Raw genomic sequence first — 20,256 nt, 5'->3', positions numbered from 1 at the left:
GTTTCCATGGAATGGAAACTTGATGGAATCTTTAGGTTTCCTTATATGGGAAACTACATGGAAGCTCGGGAAACCTAACGATTCCTAAAGTTTCCTCGACTCAGGAAACCATATGGAATATGAGCGTAGTGGTTTCCGTGGAATGGAAACTTGATGGAATCTTAAGGTTTTCTTTTATGGGAAACTACATGGAAGCTCGTGAAACCTTATGATTCCTGAAGTTTCCTTGACTCAGGAAACTATATGGAACTTGTGTAGCACTTTCTGTGTGGCGGAAACTTTGTGGAATTATCTGGAGTCCCATTCCTGGTGGAACTTACTGGAAAACTTCAAGACTCCCTAACTTTTCTAAAGGAAGCAATGTGAAATAATGTGTATTCTTTTAAAAATCTATCAAAAAAATTTATTACATGTAAAAGAAAAAAGCATTACCATTTTATATGTTTAATAATTCATTTGATGTACAAAAACTGTAACTGAATTTTTCAATGATATCAAAATATTAAATAAATTCATATATCTTAGATAAACAATGGAACAGTCTTTCACATTTAAGTCCATTCATAAGGGTCATTAAGTACTTCTTTCAACATCAGTTTCCTGGTTTTCTTCACATCACCTATGATCTGCAATATTCATACAAAATTATTATATGATGTCAGAATTATAATGCTTGAATATAACTTAGAAATCTGAAAGATCAGTCAATGTCCTTTAATATACCAATATCAATAAATACTTTCCATGATTTCAGCATTTAATGTATCTCTTTAATATTTAATGCTTTATGATAAGTGAAAAAAAAATAACATAATATAAATAATGTTTTCAGCCTTATTATGTCATTGAGAATATATTACTACATGTATCTCATACTAAGAACCCTGCTTTAAGTTTGATTAGTTTGAGAGAAAACATACCCTTTATAATAACAAATATATTAGGGAGAGATTTTTTTTTAAATTTTGATATTCGACCTAGAAATTGGTTGTAGATCATTGCAGACCCTCCACCCTATTGCACAAAAGCTAGATTACACCAGGGGAGAAATATACTCTGGACTACGATTTTAAATAAAGATATACAGTAGATTTTGATACTGACCTTTGACCTAGAAAATTAGTCCAAGGTCACTCTTCATCCTCTATCCACAGGCTCTCTGTAGTTTAAGTCTGAGAGAGAAATATGCACAGAACAAGTGATTTCAGATGGAGTGATGGGTAGACACTGTCTTAGGGCATCCACAGAACAGGACCTAAAAATAATGCAATATATAATGTATTACAGTATATATACACATGTACTTGTATGTTAATGATTTATCATATGCTGCATTGGACACATATGATTTTATCATGGTTTAAGTATACATGTATCTTATGAGTAATTTTATACCGGTATTGCATGTACGCTCAGTTTATTTAAGAAATAAATAACAAGTTTATAAACTTCAATGGGAGAGATACCACAAATGTATACATAAACAAGTAATTTAATTTTTTTTTTTACATATATTGACCAACATTATTTACATCCATTCATCATGTTCATGAATTGGCTGATCAAAATTCAGTCAGTTTTAGATCTATATGATATACCATAACAGGGTTGTGGTTAACCACTCGCCCACTCGCCAATGCGATTAAAATTTCAAGTGGGCGATGAAGCAATCAAAATTTGATCGCCCACATGGCGAGCGTCTTGTTCCCGGAACATGACCATGCTTTGTTTGTATTTTTATAATCCACTTCCTTTTTTCATAACAAACACTATGCTAACCATGACTTTTGGTGTCGTGTGCACACTATTACATTTGTATACGATACAAGCACTTGCGTGACCTAGACGTATGCCCTAGTGAAACCAATAATGTGGCAGTTTATTGATGGGGTAATTAATTAAATAAATTATTTTACCTGTGTTCAATTTGAATGTTATTATTTATTTATGAAAAATAAAGTGTTATATATACAAAGAAAAGCAGCATTTTCAAATATTTTGTTGATGAGGTATGTGGGCCCGTAAATCAAATTGTGGGCCCCTAAACTTTGAAAAGTAAGGGGCCCACATGGCTCCTAAGATGTAAATTGTTAACCACAACCCTGTATAAAGGACTTTCACATTTACAAAAGTTGTTCCCCTTCGCAGAGTCGATCTGGGGTCAACCGGCTAAAGACGCTGTTTTCCCTCTTTAACCATATCAACTTTGAGGGACAATATCTTAGAAATAAAATCTGTATGAACATATTCATTATGATTTTCATGTTGCCACCATACTCTGGCAATACAGATACAGATCGTAATTGTCCAATATTTTTGAAGATTGAAAATATTTAACAAGTAACTTACAAAGGACAAAGTGGGAAAAATGAGCGATACGCCGCCAATTGGAGAAAACTCTTAGGAATGTGAAATTCGTCTATTGGTGATGACAATTCCTGTTTTAATGTCACTGAAAAATTAAGAGACATTAAAAATTTAAACCCTATTGTCATACACGCATGCTGTTTTTTTCATTCATATAACCTTTTAGTATCATAAAATTTACCAAAATTTAATACTTCAAATAATTTCATTGAATATCTATAAAATAAAGGAAACTCTAAAAACTTAGTGACTTGCAGGAATTATTCCTTGAAGAGAAAAAAATCTATCATATTTCATATAAATATGTGCATAATGAGCCTTTTTTATTCATTTAGAACATATGGTATGTGCCTCATTTCCCCAAGAAATTTTCAAAGACAATGGACTATCTGTAAGCAGAAATCATTGCTGTTTACTTACACTGGAAAAATTTATGAAAATAACTATAAATTTCCTATTTTTTTAATTTTAAATAATGCTAAAAATAATCTAATCTATTAAAAATAATCTGACTGTAAAATAACATTTTTCATAATCTTAATCTCTGGGCAGATCACTCTAACTTCATAAAACTACCTGATATTAAACTAGAACTCTTTAGTGTGCAGTTTTTAGAGCTTCCTTTAAGTAATCAAAATACTGACCAGCAAGAAATCAGTTAATAAGCATTTCCTTTTTTTCATTTAAATTTTGGAGAGATCTCAGAGTTTTTTCCTGTTCAATTCAGGTTCAAGACGACAAAGTTTTATTGAAGTGTATGTATTAGAGAACTGCTTGTATGTCAATCATAGCAATACACACATAACATGGAGGGGGCAAATTGTTTCAGCCCTAGCTTTTACATAAAACTTCTTGTAGCTCACAGCTGATATACCACAGTTCAGTATTTAAATAAAATTTAGAATCCTTTTTTTTTCAGGCAATTGTCATATACATACTAATCATGAATGAATTACCACTTACCAAATGACCACATCCTGAATCATCATACATTTTCTATGATTTTATCTCACTGGTTTTCTTTTAAAGTCACGCAGTTTTCTTCTCTCTGAAATGATAAATTATGTCCAGGTACTATTGCATTCTAATTTAAACTAATTATGTAATAGCATTAGCAACAACCGGGATGGAAGAAACCAGAAGTCTCTGTCGAGACTGAAGCTCTACTGGTTTGTACTTATAGCAAAGGAAGAGAAAAGTACTTAAGCAGTTGGAAATTGAAACTTTTCAACAGCAATAAATAGAATAATGATCCTTGATTAAGTCTCTTTATGTTCTTAGTGCAGTCTACTTGCATGCCACATTTATATTATAATCAGACTAAAATTGTATTTGGAGTAGCATTTTGAAAGAATTTCACAGAAATTTCTATTTTTAGTAACCATGGCAACACCGTTCATCGAAATCAAAAACTGATACACAGAATTATGTATCTTATTGTAGTCTACTTGTGTGCCAAGTTATATTGAAATCAGACTAAAACTGTAGAAGGAGTAGCATTTTGAAAGAATTTCACAGAAATTTCTATTTTTCATAACCACGGCAACACCGTTCATCGAAATCAAAAACCCATACACAGAATTGTGTATCTTAGTGTAGTCTACTTGTGTGCCAAGTTATATTGAAATCAGACTAAAACTGTAGGAGGAGTAGCATTTTGAAAGAATTTCACAGAAATTTCTATTTTTAGTAACCACGGCAACACCGTTCATCGAAATCCAAAACCCATACACAGAATTGTGTATCTTAGTGTAGTCTACTTGTGTGCCAAGTTATATTGAAATCAGACTAAAACTGTAGGAGGAGTAGCATTTTGAAAGAATTTCACAGAAATTTCTATTTTTAGTAACCATGGCAACACCGTTCATCGAAATCAAAAACCCATACACAGAATTGTGTATCTTAGTGTAGTCTACTTGTGTGCCAAGTTATATTGAAATCAGACTAAAACTGTAGGAGGAGTAGCATTTTGAAAGAATTTCACAGAAATTTCTATTTTTCGTAACCACGGCAACACCGTTCATCGAAATCAAAAACCCATACACAGAATTATGTATCTTAGTGTAGTCTACTTGTGTGCCAAGTTATATTGAAATCAGACCAAAACTGTAGGTGGAGTAGCATTTTGAAAGAATTTCAAAGAAATTTCTATTTTTAGTAACCATGGCAACACCGTTCATCGAAATCAAAAACTGATACACAGAATTATGTATCTTAGTGTAGTCTACTTGTGTGCCAAGTTATATTGAAATCAGACTAAAACTGTAGAAGGAGTAGCATTTTGAAAGAATTTCACAGAAATTTCTATTTTTAGTAACCACGGCAACACCGTTCATCGAAATCCAAAACCCATACACAGAATTGTGTATCTTAGTGTAGTCTACTTGTGTGCCAAGTTATATTGAAATCAGACTAAAACTGTAGGAGGAGTAGCATTTTGAAAGAATTTCACAGAAATTTCTATTTTTAGTAACCACGGCAACACCGTTCATCGAAATCCAAAACCCATACACAGAATTGTGTATCTTAGTGTAGTCTACTTGTGTGACAAGTTATATTGAAATCAGACTAAAACTGTAGGAGGAGTAGCATTTTGAAAGAATTTCACAGAAATTTCTATTTTTAGTAACCATGGCAACACCGTTCATCGAAATCAAAAACCCATACACAGAATTGTGTATCTTAGTGTAGTCTACTTGTGTGCCAAGTTATATTGAAATCAGACTAAAACTGTAGGAGGAGTAGCATTTTGAAAGAATTTCACAGAAATTTCTATTTTTCGTAACCACGGCAACACCGTTCATCGAAATCCAAAACCCATACACAGAATTATGTATCTTAGTGTAGTCTACTTGTGTGCCAAGTTATATTGAAATCAGACCAAAACTGTAGGTGGAGTAGCATTTTGAAAGAATTTCAAAGAAATTTCTATTTTTAGTAACCACGGCAACATCGTTCATCGAAATCAAAAACCGATACACAGAATTATGTATCTTAGTGTAGTCTACTTGTGTGCCAAGTTATATTGAAATCAGACCAAAACTGTAGGAGGAGTAGCATTTTGAAAAATTGTTTACAGACAGACAGACGGACAGACAGACAGACAGACAGACAGACAGACGGACGGACGACGGACGCATTACTATCGCATAAGCTCTTCTGGTCTCTGACCAGTAGAGCTAAAAATAACCAGAAGTCTCTGTTGAGACTGTAGCTCTACTGGTTTGTACTTATCAAAAATGATGCACAGAATTATGTACCTTAGAATAGTCTACTTGTGTGCCAAGTTATATTGAAATCAGACTAAAATTTAAGGAGGAGTAGTGTTTGCAGACAGACGGACAGCTAGACAGACGGACGGATGCCGGACGCATTACTATCGCATAAGCTCTTCTGGTCTCTGACCAGTAGAGCTAAAAACAAGATGCGCTTGTGAAACACAGCAACAAAGTTCGAAAATGCAATTTTTTTTAGCATACAGGTCACAGTCAAGATCACATAATCATTGTCCTTGTTGCCATTTGAAAGCACTTCATTAGTGGAGTATGCATACTAAATATGAAGCCACTATCTCGTATAGTTCTAAAGTATGGTGAAGGTTTAAGTTGACAACAGACACTCAGACAGACACACAGATATACAGTTATGGCAAAAGTTTGAACATTATAACTTGGTATACACACAGCCACTTCGAGGTATCAAGGGTAAAATTCACAGCACAGCGGGACTGCATTTTGACTTCGAGGGATCAAGGGTTTCGAGAGATCAGGAGTTCGAGAAATCAAGAGCAAATCTGCTAAGTTATATAGTGGAAAAAATCGGGACGGGAGACTCACTTCAAGGGATCAAGAACTTCCGAGAAATCGAAGTTCAAGCCATCAAGAGTTACCTGTATATACAGATATAAGAAGCATGTTATTATTTGCAATTTTGACCTAATGACAGCTATATCTGTTCAGTAAGACAATACCGTGTACATGTATGTAAGCAGTTTTATTGTGCATGATTATTTACTTATTTTCTTGATCTTCTCAACTTGAAGTGTTCTGTATTTTATTACCAAGTTTGTAATAAACATACCCTTTTCCACATCACATCCTGTATCAGACCTTCGACCAATATCAGCCCTAGGGCCTCTGTCCCTCTGGCTGATATTGGTGTCTCGGGCTAGGATGTGATATGGAAAAGAGTGTATTATTCGCTATACATTGACCTACTCAGGTCAATAATTGTGAAAAAACTGATAATTCAAGCTGATGATTCATTTGCATTTCTTGACATACTATCAATATTAATTCACTATATTAGGCTTTTCTTTTTTTACATCTTCATCTCAACAGGTTAGACATTAGTACAAAAAAAAATTCTTTTGAGCAGTAAACTATTTCAATAAACAATAAAACAAACCTAATCTCTTCAGAAAAGTGGACACACTTTCACCTACATTCACTTTTTTATGTATATTTTTCCTCCATATCATCGTCATGCATATGATTAAGGGTTATGCTATTCGCTACAATCTATTCCAACTGTTCTGATGAGGATATCCTTCATGAATAATCGGATAAGCTGAGATTGAAGACACTTTTTGTAAAAATATCGATGCTTTTATCAAAGTTTTGAACCAAAAATATTTAATTTATACCTTGCCATAAGTCGTAAGTTCCAAAAAACAAGAGTTGGCTATCCGAAAAGTCAGAAAACACATGTATTCAAACCGGATGTTCTACAGTCTAAATTTAACTACGAAACCATGCTCGGTGTAACTATTATCATCCGGATAATTTGAGCGGTGTTAAAATATATTTTTTTTTTTATTCCGAAAAGTATTCATTTATATATAGAGAAAGAACATACATATGGAGCATACATTTTAAATTTTAATAAACATGATAAAAGGCGAAACGTTGCCATTTTACAACATACAGCATGCACATGCACGGTGCCTTTGGGGCCTCCATAATCTAAGTTAAGCTTTTTTTTCTCTCTCTCTCTCTCTCTCTTTCTCTCTGCAATATATACACTTAACAATTTAAAACTTAGGTATCCAACTTTTCAAAATGGCGTCAGAACAAAAGTTGCCTCCGATAGTGAAGATTTGTTGTTGCCAAATATTACAACTATTTACCGTAAAAAGTTAACAAAAATATACGTACACTAATCCTTCATCGTTGGCCATTGCATTTATCACAGTCTTAAAGACACTGGGTGGTGAAACCATCTTAACTTTTCACATTTAGTGATTTACCAGCTGTTTACACCTTCTTCTTCGTCCTTCTCGATCCTCCAAAAATGGCGCCTCGGGAAATTGACCAATGAAATAAAGCGCCTACAGAGCGATGCAGGATGGGAAATATAAACTGTTTACATTCACTATGATTAAGTGTGATTATGAGATCTTATATTAGAATTTAATTAAGTTTTCCCCTTTTCATGGAATAAAAAGAGGGGCTCCTAAATATTTTTGCCGATATGATGTGTAGGCCTAGTATACTTAGAAAAAAAAAGCGGTTAAATACATGAGGCAAGAGCAGAAAAAAAATGTTTCTTGCTTGACACCTCAACTTATTTGCCTTCGGGATATGGGTTTCGGGGCTTGGTTGTTGGTAGTGGCCGTCCTTGCTGAAAGTAACCCCCCCCCCCCCCTCTCCCCGCTTCTTTTAACTGTTACATGTATGATTATGAATTTATAATGTCACACCAAAAGATGTTAAATTTTTAAAAGCACATTTTTTTTTATTGTGAACTTTCCACAGGAATCCTAAAAGGCATGAAAATGAGCTACAATTATAATATGATTATCAAGAACAGTTTTTTTTATTTCAATAGTGATGATTGAAAAGTTCGGTGATTAATAATTCATTGCTAATAAGTTGTTGTGCTTTTTTGGGGGGGGGGGGGTTAAATTACTAATTGAACTCCCTCCTTTTCGGGGTTTAATTAGATTTTGAGCCTGCTATCAATATTACTGGTGGACCTGCTAGACTTTTCTCTAATTGCTACATGTACATTGTACTTTAAACTCCTTGGCCTTTAGCTAAAAAAATTCCCACATCATTTTAACACGTAAAATTGTAAAATGAATCAGAATTTTGAAAACCTTTTTCTTATAGGAGAGTTATATCTCTAGGTGGAACAAAACTAACATCTTATCAAAGGCAGGAAAATATAACAGTATTTTAATTCAGTATTTTAGTCGTGATTGGTATAAGTGAAGTCATGGGAAAGATTATGTCGAAAGTCATCTATACTCGTTGATGTGCAGGGCTATACTTATGCATACAGCTTTATAGCTGGTCCCGCCCTGTATTTCTTTAAATGTTTTTTTTTTCGTTCTGGTAAAATCTGGTAAGGTATGCTAGTAAAAATAAAATCCCGGTTAGTTTATTACTCTAACGGAAATTACTTTCCTACAGGCCTGAAGATCGAGTCTATTAGTTAGGCAAGTTTTTTTTTTTTAAAGAGTAGCATGTCGGCGAATAAAAATAAAGTAGTGTACAACATAGATAAAGAAATGTTTGTTGAAGTATTGACAAACTTCATACCTTTATAGAATGAAATCAACAAAAACTGCACAAAAATACAATCGTGACTATTATACAATGAATTAATTATACAATTAATTCTTTTAATAGATTTCGTTAGCATGCACTGCTTTAAAAGCCATTGTTCTTAAGGAAAACAAAATCATGCAAAATATTATAGACTTTTCTTTATCTAGAGCAATGGCCTTTGGAGAAAAAAAAAATGGCTGAAAATTTTAAAGTTTGTTAAATATAATGTATGTGCATTTAGGACCCTACATTGTAATTTCATGCGAAAAGTGCAGGCGTTTACTACACGGGGATCTGCGTACATATTTAAACAAAAAAAAAGGAAAGAAAAAAACCGTTTTATGTGATGAATTATATTATAAACATTTATCTAATAAATGTCTTTGTAGTACGTTAAATTACAAATTTCACACAAAAACCCATCAACAATATTAAATACAGTTTTGATTTCACATTGATCTATTAACGTCATTCTGATTTAATATAATTATACACGACGAGAATTAAGATCTATTCAATACCTATAGAAAATTATCTAATTTCTAAAGAGGATAGTTTTACTTTAAATCAGTAATGAAAATTGAAATAAAAATTCTAAATAGTTTGTTCATTCATTGAAATTCTTAAATGTAGGTTATTTTATAAATATGTTCTCTTGTATAACTTTATTTATGGAATATACAATTTTTTAAATGATAAAAGAAACACGAATCATCATCTTAATTTAAAAGAATTTTCGGTCGGAGACTGTGTGTGTACATGCTCAACAACAGCCCATTGTTCCCTTTAGGTACAAAACCGTCTCAATTCACATAGAATATACAAAAAATACACAGTGACAGGTGTCTTCGCGGCACGTGTCTCCACCTGAAATGGCACGTGAGGACAGGTGTCCCTAATTACACAGGCCGACCATAGCGACTTTTTCAAAAGCGTTTTTTTTTTTTTGGGGGGGGGGGGGCTTCTCAAGGAAAAAATGAAAAGCAACCCCCCCACCCCCCAAAAAAAAAAAAATAATTTAATAAATTAAAAAAAAAATATATTAACTATTAATAGTAAAATATTAGTATGAAAATACTCAACCCCCAGCCAATTCGATGAATGATTCTTATCTATAATATATTAATTCATATTAAAACAAAATCTTTATCACTTTCTAAACTTGTATTTAAAAACTTGAAACACTAAAAATGTAATTTTGACATACCAACTGAAGTATTTTTTTCCTGACAGATTACCCCGGTATATAAGAAATGCCAACCTCTGGTATCTAACACAAATGCCTGGTAAGGTACCTTGATGTCTTGTGAATACATGTAATTATGTAAAAATAATTCTTCAATGTCAATTGCAAAATATTGGAAAAAAATTTAATTATTTTATTAAGGAACGTCTCATCTGTCCTTAATCAGTAATCGTAACTTGACATATTTCTTTATTTACTTTTTAATCGACCTTTTTAGTAAACCTTTTCTGTAAATAATTTCATTAAATGTACCCTTCCTTAGCTCTTCCATTTTTTCAAAGGAACATTCATCATAGACAGCTTCAAGAAAGTGGGATCGGAAATGATTGATTTCTACATAACTGCATGCACTTACTTTTTTCTATTCCACTTCACGCATTCTATACGAGTTTACCAAAACTTAAGTGATAAATCAAATTCAAAATTAAATTAAAGTAAATAAAATTCAGTTAAATAAAATTAAATTAAAATTGAATTGCGTTCACGGTGCTGAAATATTAAATTAATCACACAGAAATACACATCTAGTTATTTTAACTGTTTGAAGTTAATTATTTTGATACAGCATGTAAACACTTTGAAATACTTCTATAATTGGTAAAAATATGGTAACATAATTAAATATTTAACTTTTTGTAAAATAAAAGGTAGGTGGGTTAGTATTGAGATATACTTTCAAAGTTTCCCTGCCTGGGAAACATGGGGAAAACTACACATTGGTTGCTTCCATGTCGGGAATCTGTATGGAAACCACTGAGGCATGTTTACATGGTTTCCTATCTTGGGAAACTTACGGGAAACCACAGGTTGGTTGTTTCCATATCGGGAATCTACATGGAAACCACCGGGGCATGTTTCCACGGTTTCCTATCTTGGGAAACTTACGGGAAACCACAGGTTGATTGTTTCCATGTCGGGAATCTATGTGGAAACCACCGGGGTATGTTTCCATGGTTTCCTATCTTGGGAAACTTACGGGAAACCACAGGTTGATTGTTTCCATGTCGGGAATCTATGTGGAAACCACTATGTGGTTTCCATAAAATGGAAACTATATGGAAACTACTGATGTCACGATTCCCATATGTTTCCATCGGGTTTCCAAATTTGGGAAACCTGGCTTTTCATCCTGTGCATTTATCCGGATGGAAAACGAAAGAAGAATGTGTACTGTGACATGACAACAGAGGGTGGAGGATGGACGGTGAGGGATTATGACAATATTTTTTTTTTAGATTTATGAATTCTATCATAATACAACGTAATCTTATAAATGTATTTACCCGGTATATTTCGTTGTTTTAATTCAAAGTACATACAAAAAAGACAGGACGGGAGTACAAATTTCTATAGAACCTGGAACGAATATAAAGCTGGCTTTGGGGATCCTAGCAAAAACTATTGGATAGGTAGGAAATCAAGTGAAAAAATGACAATTTTAATCACATTGAACTTTTTCTAAATTTTGTAAAATACAAAATATGGAGACAGTTATCAAACTCAAAAATCTATAACTTTTTCTAAATTTTGTAAAATACAAAATATGGAGACAGTTATCAAACTCAAAAATCTATCGAAACAATACGATAAGGAAACAGAGCAAATCAAGACCTGTTGAAAACCTCATAGTGGAGACCAGATGCCTGGAATGAGTGTGCGTCCCCTGGGTATGTATGTTTACTCGAGTACCTTCTTCAATCTGTTCAAAATCAAAATGGAACTTACGTGTTGTATGTCATTAATAGCAGATCTGTTCTTAAATCTTCATATCGACAATATTTTATTAATTAACAACATCATTTACAATCTTTTATTAAGCACACTGCACATTTTTTTGGATCTGTTTCGTATTTGGATATTTATGGAGAATGAAATTGATGGACAAATAAAAGGACGAGAATATCCCATTCATTGTAATTTCTACTGTTGACAAAAAGGCCTTCTTTGTAAACAATATCCATTTTTGGGTCGAATTTTTATTTAAGTATTTTTTTTTTAATTTTTGCAATTTTTCAACGATTTACCCGTTTATTCGTTCATGATAGGAAACTTATAAAAGCTTTGACAAGATGTTTACTCTTATATGGCACCTGATTCAGCTTCCGTTTTCAGGGGACCTTTTTGATTCTGCTTACAATTTGTATTGTTTCGGTTGATCCCTGATCAAGATCCTGGTTCATTATCTTTACGTTTCATTTCATATGACTTATAATAATATATTATTTCTTAACTTTTCTTCTCAGGAAACGATGCTTTACATTTACTCACAAAGAATAGAAAACATGAACTTCGTTTGGATCTTCAGAGATTTAATGGACAGAAAGGGTACGCCAAGTACTCCAGTTTTGCTGTTGGTGACGAAGGAAGTAAATACAAACTCAGTGTGTCTGGGCACAGTGGCATAGGTAATGTGTTTTTCTAATATTTTCTTTTTTATCCCTTACTTTCAAGGACCCTTTTATTAAGATACTGCTTCTCCTTCTAGACCGTTCCAGATAGCTCAGTAGACAAATCGCTCACTCCGTGATCTTAAGGTCCTGAGTTCGAATATCGACCGCGACTGACCAACATCAATAACAAGAGGCCAATGGTCCTTATAGGTCACCTGAGTATCATATAACAACTTTCTAACAATTGAATTTGGTTTGGCACCCCACTCCAAAGGAACCACTGACCCTGTGGCCACTTATTTCAAAATGTTGGAAATTTTATCGTAAATTTTATTTCATCACAAATGGTTGATTAATACCAAAGAGCAGATTTCAAAGCACTAATATATTTACAGAATATGTAACCCCCCCCCCCCATTACCCTTGACCCAGGGGGCATGAAATAAACCATTTTGCTACGTGCACCGTTTTCGTCCGTCGTCATGCGTCGTGCGTTAAAATTTGAACACTTTCAGCTTCTTCTCTGAAAGCACTGAACCAATTTCAACCAATTTTGGCATATAGCATCTATCGGTAAAGGAGAACAAAAATTTTGAATTTTATGGTCCCTGCCCCCCAGGGGCCTGGGGATGGGGCCAAAACCACTAAAATTAGTGCAATCTTCTTCCGTACTCCTGGACATCAAGCAGTCAAACAGTTGACATGATTGTTATCAGCATTGAGTCTTCTACCGAAATTGTGAAATGCATGGCCCCAGGGTCAGGGGTTCTAGAGCTAGGGTGGGGCTATATTGATTATATATTGAAATGCATTATTTCTTTGAAAATCTTCTTCCCTGCTCCTGGGTATCAAGTAAACTAACTAAGTACATAGTTATAATGAGCAAGAATGACTCTACCAAATTGTGAAATTCATGGCCCCAGAGTCAGGCGGTTCTGGTGTTAGGACGGGGCTCTATTGACTTTAAAGTGAAAATGCATTAATTCTTTGAAAATACAGCATACTTTTCTGCGTCTTTTTTCCCTTTTAAATTCATTTATTCAATAACGTACAATATAAAAGTGAGGCAAAACTTTCGCAGAAGCCCTCTGGTAATACCCCAGCAGGGGTGCTAGGAGCTCCCTGGATCGGTATAATATTATATATCTCCAATATTTGAACACAGAATTTTTTCACATTATACCTCTCTGCTTCTTGGTTTTAAAGAAACTAACTAAGTACATTGTTATAATGAGCAAGAGTGTCTCTACCAAAATTTTGAAATTCATGGCCCCAGGGTCAGGGGTTCTGGTGTTAGGGTGATTTATTTATATACATGTATAGTGAAAATGCATTGATTCTTTGAAAATCTTCTCTGCTCCTGAGTATTAAATAAACCAAATAAGTACATAGTTATGATAAGCAGGAGTGCCTCTTCTGAAATTGTGAATTTTAGGACTCAAGGATCAGGGTTTCTGGTTTTAGTGGTTTTAGGTTAGTGCTCTATTGATTACATAGTGAAAAATGCACTAATTCTTTAAAAATCATTTTCTGTGCTCCTACTTATTAAGTATTCTAACTAAGAACATAACTATCATGAACAAGAATGCTTCTACCAAAATTGTGAAGTTCATTGCCCCAGGGTCAGGGGTTCTGGTGTTAGAGGGGGGCTCTGTAATGATTATATAGTGAAAATACATTTAGTCTTTGAAAATCTTCTTCTCTTCGCCTGGGTAATAAGCAAATAAACTACCTATATAGTTATGATGTGCAAGGGCTCTTTTTCCATGATTACGCATTTCAAGGCCCCTGGGTCAGGGATACAAAGGAGGGGGCGGGGGGAGGGGGCTCTACTTATATACTGAAAATGAATTGTTTGAAATCTGCTCCTTGGTATCCATCAATTGTTTTTGATAAGCAAGTGTGCCTTTTCATAAATTGTGCAATGTGTGGACCTAGGGTCAGGGGTTCATGTGTGGTAGGGACACTACTGATTATTGCTTAATAATACTGATAAGTTGATATGCATTTTTTGTTTCATACATATTAGTTTTAAAAATTGATTTTTTTTTGTGTATATCTTGATATGGAGATCTTCTAAAGGAGATCGAAATTGTCTAAAAATGGCAACGACCACTCAGCCCCTTTAAGTAACCAAACTAAGCAATTACTAAGTTAATAGTTGATAAGCAATGGTGCCAGCCTCTTTCAAAATTATGACATAGCATCTACCTTAAAACATGAACCAAATTTAACCTTTTGAAAGTTGTTGCATGATTCTCAGGTGACCTATAAGGCCCATGGGCCTCTTGTTTTCATCATAAATATTTATACCTAGATCATTGACATAAAACCCTGAAGCAAAGAAAAAGATTTTCAAATATTTTATGTATTTTACTATATAATCAAAAGGGCCCCCTATACGAAATAGGAAAAAGCTCTGACACAGGGGCCATGTAATTCACAGATTCGGTTGAGACACTCTTGCTCATAAAAACTTTAGATTAAAGCTTAGTTCATTTAATACCCATGAGCAGAGAAGAAGTTTTTCAAAGAATTAATGCATCTTCAGTATATAATCAATAGAACCGCCCTAACACCAGAACCCCCAACCTTGGGACCACAAAATTCACAATTTTAAAAGAGGCATTCTTGCTCATCATAACAATGTACTTTTTTAGTCTTTTAATACCCAGGAGCAGAGAAGAGGATTTTCGAAACCCTGTCCTAGCACTAGAACTCCTGACTCTGGGACCTTGAATTTCACAATTTTGGTAGAAAATCCAATGCTCATTACACTCATACCAACAGTTTGACTGCTTGATGTCCAGGAGTAAAGAAGAAGATTTTTAAAGATTTCATTAATTTTAGTGGTTTTGGTCCCACCCCTCAGGCTCCAGAGCGGCGGGGACCATCAAGTTCACAATATTCGTTCCCCTTTATCCTTAGATGTTGGTTGAAATTGGTTGAGTACTAGTAGTTCAAGAGAAGAAGCTAAAAAAAATTTACGACCGACGTACAACGTACGACGTCGGACGAAAACAGATAGCAATAGGTCACTTGAGTTTATTCACGTGATCTAAACATAGATAGATAGCAACTGGCCTGGGAGCCACAAAAACTTAGATGAGCTCACTTTTGATCCCAGTCTCACTTTTCCACTATATTTATTTCTTTGGAAAAGGTGAGAGAGATCAAAAGTGAGCTCGTCTAAGTTTTATGACCCCATGCCTGTTCTTTGCCATACACGCGGTACTTTAAAGTAAAAATTGCAGGTCCTTCGAATTAGACCTCTAAAACCGAGGTCCCTTTTCAGGGCAGGTGATAACAGTATGAATTCCCTCACTGCTCATTGGCCCTGAATAATAAGTAAATGGCAAATTGAAAGCCCTTCAATGGTATACTAGTATTTCGGACTCTTTATATGAGAGAAAATTCTCGTATGGGACCTAAACAACATCCCAGATAGCAGAATGTTATTGGACGACCTTTGTTGGGCCAATAATGCTCCTTATGTTGGGCCACCGTTTGCATTCAACATTGGGCTATCGGTAATTTGCTCATCGGCCCTTAATCAAACCAACTTGTTGGCTTATTGTTGGGCCAATGTAACAGTTAATATTGGGCCAGTGTGGGCCAATGTATTATTTCAATATTGGGCAAACGTCATTTTAGGCCAACGGTAATTTGCTCATCGGCCCTTAATCAAACCAATCATTGGCTTATTGTTGGGCCAATGTAACTGTTAATATTGGGCCAGTGTTGGGCCAATGTATTTTTTCAATGTTGGGCAAACGTCATTTTTGTACAGTTGGGCCATTGTAAGCAATGAATGTTGGGCCAACGGTAGTTTGCTCATCGGCCCTCAATCAGACCAATTTGTTGGCTTATTGTTGGGCCAATGTAACTGTTAATATTTGGCCACTGTTGGGCCAATGTATTTTTTCGATGTTGGGCAAACGTCATTTTTGTACAGTTGGGCCATTGTAAGCAATGAATGTTGGACAAACGGTAATTTGCTCATCGGCCCTCAATCAGACCAACTTGTTGGCTTATTGTTGGACCAACGAACGGATATTATTGAGCCATTGTTGTGCCACTTATTCTTTCAATATTAGGAAAACATCATTTTTGGGCCAACGTTTGTTTGTATCTGATTGGCTCTCCATCATGACAACTCATTTGCTTTTTACTGGTTGGCCATTTGTCCTCAAAATTCACAAACAAATATATTAGTATATACAATAAGGTTATACAAGTTTTGTAGTACAGTTTAATTGTAAAAGCCCTTTAATACTATCTATATATGCTATATATGCTAGATTAATAGTTTAATACATATTCTCAATATCTCATAGAATTGCCATCAACAAGTATTGCATTGTAAGTAGCTCTACATTAATTAAAAAACTGACGAAAAAGAAATCAAAATATAAAATTGAATTATAACATACTATAATTTTATTGCTCATTGCATGAAGGAAACATTAATAAAGAACTAAAAGTTGATGCTCACTTCAAGCGATACATGTAGGGTTACATGACTGTATACTCCCTCTCTGATATAAAGTTATGCACAAGTTCAGTAAATTACAGGTATCAATAAGCACGTCTTATAAATAAACAAAGCCCTCCTGTTCTTAAAAAAATACTAATATGAGTCCCGTTATTTTGTTTACTTACAATATTAATGTTTACTTTACTTCTGGCATCTGCATCGTGTTTGTAACCGATAAACAGACACAGAAAAGGGTAGAACTACAGGTATGTCACACTATATTACAGAAAAAAGTTAGGCACTGCCACTTTCCATCTGATCCCTCTCCTAAGTCTCCTCTTCTCTCTCCAGTCTCCTCCTTCCACTTCTTTTCTTCTCTGTCCGTTTTCCTCCCCCATCCCTGTCCTTGGCATACCTTAGCTATTCTTTGATTGTGTTCTCAATGTCTCTTTAGAATCTCCAGTAGCACTAAAATTGAAGTATTTGGTACTTAATACATTTGTTACTTTTTTCAGTAAAGAGTAAACATACGATTAAATTTAAAAGTATATCACTATATGTTTAAGCTGTTAATCAAGGAATAATTGTGTTTTTTGTTTCATGGTGTGATTAAGTGATAAGCTTACATTTCTACGCTTAATCATCATCATTACAACGATTTTGATTTTAATGTTGCCCAATATAAAATACATGTATAGAAAATTTGTACACTGAACAAATTTTAAATGAAAGAACCCAATTTATGTTTAGTACTGAATATTTTTTTTAACTTCAAAAAGTTCAACATTTTCAAAATGTTTGATCATGCACTCGACGTTGAGTGTATATAAGTAAATTAAGTGGTAGACTTCGAAAATGTATTCTACTAGACACAAATTTCAATCTGAATAAGGGGCAAATTATTTATTGTTTTAACTGTATCAAAACACATTTGTTATTTTATACTTTCATTTATTTTTCTTGTATAACAACAAAAAAATTAATCACTGATAATTTATTTTGTTTTGATAAATTATAAGGATTTTAAATTTATTTTAGCTAGCTTGTATTTTCAAGTAGGATTGGTTGTAGATTTATTTCTGATTGTAGAGACGATCAGATTTGTTAATATACAGATTTGTTACAATTAAATGTTTATACACATTGGCCCAATGTTGGTCCAATATATCGGGTCAACATTGGGCCAAGGAGCAAAATGACACTGGGTCAACGTCATTTGCCAACATCTGCCCATTATTCTTGTTGACGTTTCGCCAACAATTTCGCATTCATTAGGCCAATATCTGTAGAAATAACACTCAAATGGACCAAAATATCGGGCCAACATTGGTCCGATGAGCAAACTTAAACTGGGTCAATGTCATTTGCCAACATTGGCCTGATGTAACCGATTACATTGGCCCAACGTTCTCCCAATGTTAGCATGCTATCTGGGACAGTGTTGACCCAACAGCACCTGGCCTCTGCACTTCCCCGTGTCTGATTTACACAGATTTGTACACGATATCGTTTAATCTATGAATGTTAATTAAGCTGTGTCGAAGCAAACATATTATAAATACATGTACTTACAAAGTGGATGTAGATATGCAAAGTATTAGTCTCATTACGCTCGCTCGTGTCAGATTAAAAATGGCGCGGATATTACAAGTAGCCCGGTTGTTGTCTACCCATGATGCTCAGTCAGAATCATGGTATATTGGGCCATTGTAGGGCCATGCCAATCCCCAAACAAATATTTTCTCTCATGATAATAGTTTTATGATATATATAATGCCAACGGTTAGCCCAACATTAGCGCACCATTATACATAACCAGCTTTCAATATTCCATGTTGGGCCATCTTTGGCCCAATCAAGGTAACCCAACATATATAATAGAACCATAATGTAAGATTGGGCCAACGATGTTCTGCTATCTGGGTTATTACAAATAAATATATAAGCATAAACACAATTCAAAAAATAGAATAAAACACTTTTGGTGCTGTGATCACTTAAGTGTAAAGTTAAAATGTTGAAAATATCATATCTAGACAAAAGCAGTCATCCAATGATAATCATGGACATAGAAAGTCCTCTTAATTATTTCAGAATGTGCCAACGTTGTCCCAACGTTAAGCTCAGCAGCTAATTATAAAATTGATACCATCAATTAGTTGGCAGTATAATAATTGGGCCAACGTTGGCCCAATATAAATATCCCATTTTTGAAACATCTACACAAAATAACACTTGTGTGTATTACAAACATTGTGCCAACGTTGGGCCAACATAATACTACCAACTTGATAGGACACGTTCTTTAAGGGTGTATTACAAACAATGGGACAACGTTGGGCCAACATACTACTTCAACTAGATAAGGCACTTTCTTTATGGGTGTATTACAAACATTGTACCAACGTTGGGCCAACATACTACTACCAACTTGATAGGACACGTTTTTTAAGGGTGTATTACAAACAATGGGCCAACGTTGGACCAACATAATACTACCAACTTAATAAGACACATTTTTAGGGTGTATTAGAAACACCGGGCCAACGTTGGGGAAACATTCTACTTCCAACTTGATAAGGCACTTTCTTTAAGATTATATTACACACATTGTGCCAACGTTGGACCAACATACTACTATCAACTTGAAAGACACTTTCTTTAAGGGTGTATTACTAACAATGGGCCAACGTTGGGCCAACATAATACTACCAACTTGATAAGACACATTCTTCAAGGGTGTATTAGAAACATCGGGCCAACGTTGGACCAACATACTACTACCAACTTGTAAATATACTATCTTTAAGGGTGTATTATAAACATTGGTCCAATGTTGGGCCAACACCAGGATCCTTCCTTCCTTGGAAAGTAAAGTGAATGGAGGTTGCTTACGTAGGACCAACGTTGGGCCAATAAAGGAATTCAGTCATGGTCGGGAAGGTTGACTTGGTTACATTGGTCCAACGTTGGCCCAATGTTGTTTCCCCAACGCCAACCATACAACCTTTAACAAATGTTGGCCCAACATAGTCATGCTATCTGGGATACAACCAACAACCAGTTTCTTTCTATGGTAAACACTCTGTTACCAAGATCGAACTCTGGTTTCGATTTTCCAGTTAGATACCTCTATTCTTTTTAAATGATTTTTTAAATAAAATTTACTTCCAGGTGACAGTCTTATTCAGCACAATAGAATGAAATTTACCACAAAAGATC

The 20,256-nt window shown here is 34.5% G+C and overlaps 2 long non-coding RNA genes across 2 annotated transcripts; one reads left to right on the top strand and one right to left on the bottom strand.

The window, feature by feature from the left end:
• Positions 1-428: 428 nt before the first annotated feature.
• Positions 429-7,090, bottom strand: LOC134264928 (uncharacterized). The gene is made up of 5 exons (XR_009991647.1): positions 7,013-7,090; positions 3,331-3,415; positions 2,350-2,452; positions 1,105-1,255; positions 429-626 (listed from the first exon to the last, which is right to left on the bottom strand). It is a non-coding gene; the product is annotated as an uncharacterized LOC134264928 (long non-coding RNA).
• A 4,396-nt stretch (positions 7,091-11,486) lies between these two features.
• Positions 11,487-20,246, top strand: LOC134264927 (uncharacterized). The gene is made up of 3 exons (XR_009991646.1): positions 11,487-11,576; positions 12,411-12,572; positions 20,209-20,246. It is a non-coding gene; the product is annotated as an uncharacterized LOC134264927 (long non-coding RNA).
• Positions 20,247-20,256: the final 10 nt, after the last annotated feature.

The sequence above is a fragment of the Saccostrea cucullata genome, unplaced genomic scaffold (genome assembly GCF_032062105.1).
Source record: "Saccostrea cucullata isolate Sc308-1 unplaced genomic scaffold, CSIRO_AGI_Scuc_v1 ctg10501, whole genome shotgun sequence".
In the NCBI taxonomy this organism is placed as follows: Eukaryota; Metazoa; Mollusca; class Bivalvia; order Ostreida; family Ostreidae; genus Saccostrea; species Saccostrea cuccullata.
This window is presented reverse-complemented; position numbering and strand designations above follow the sequence as displayed.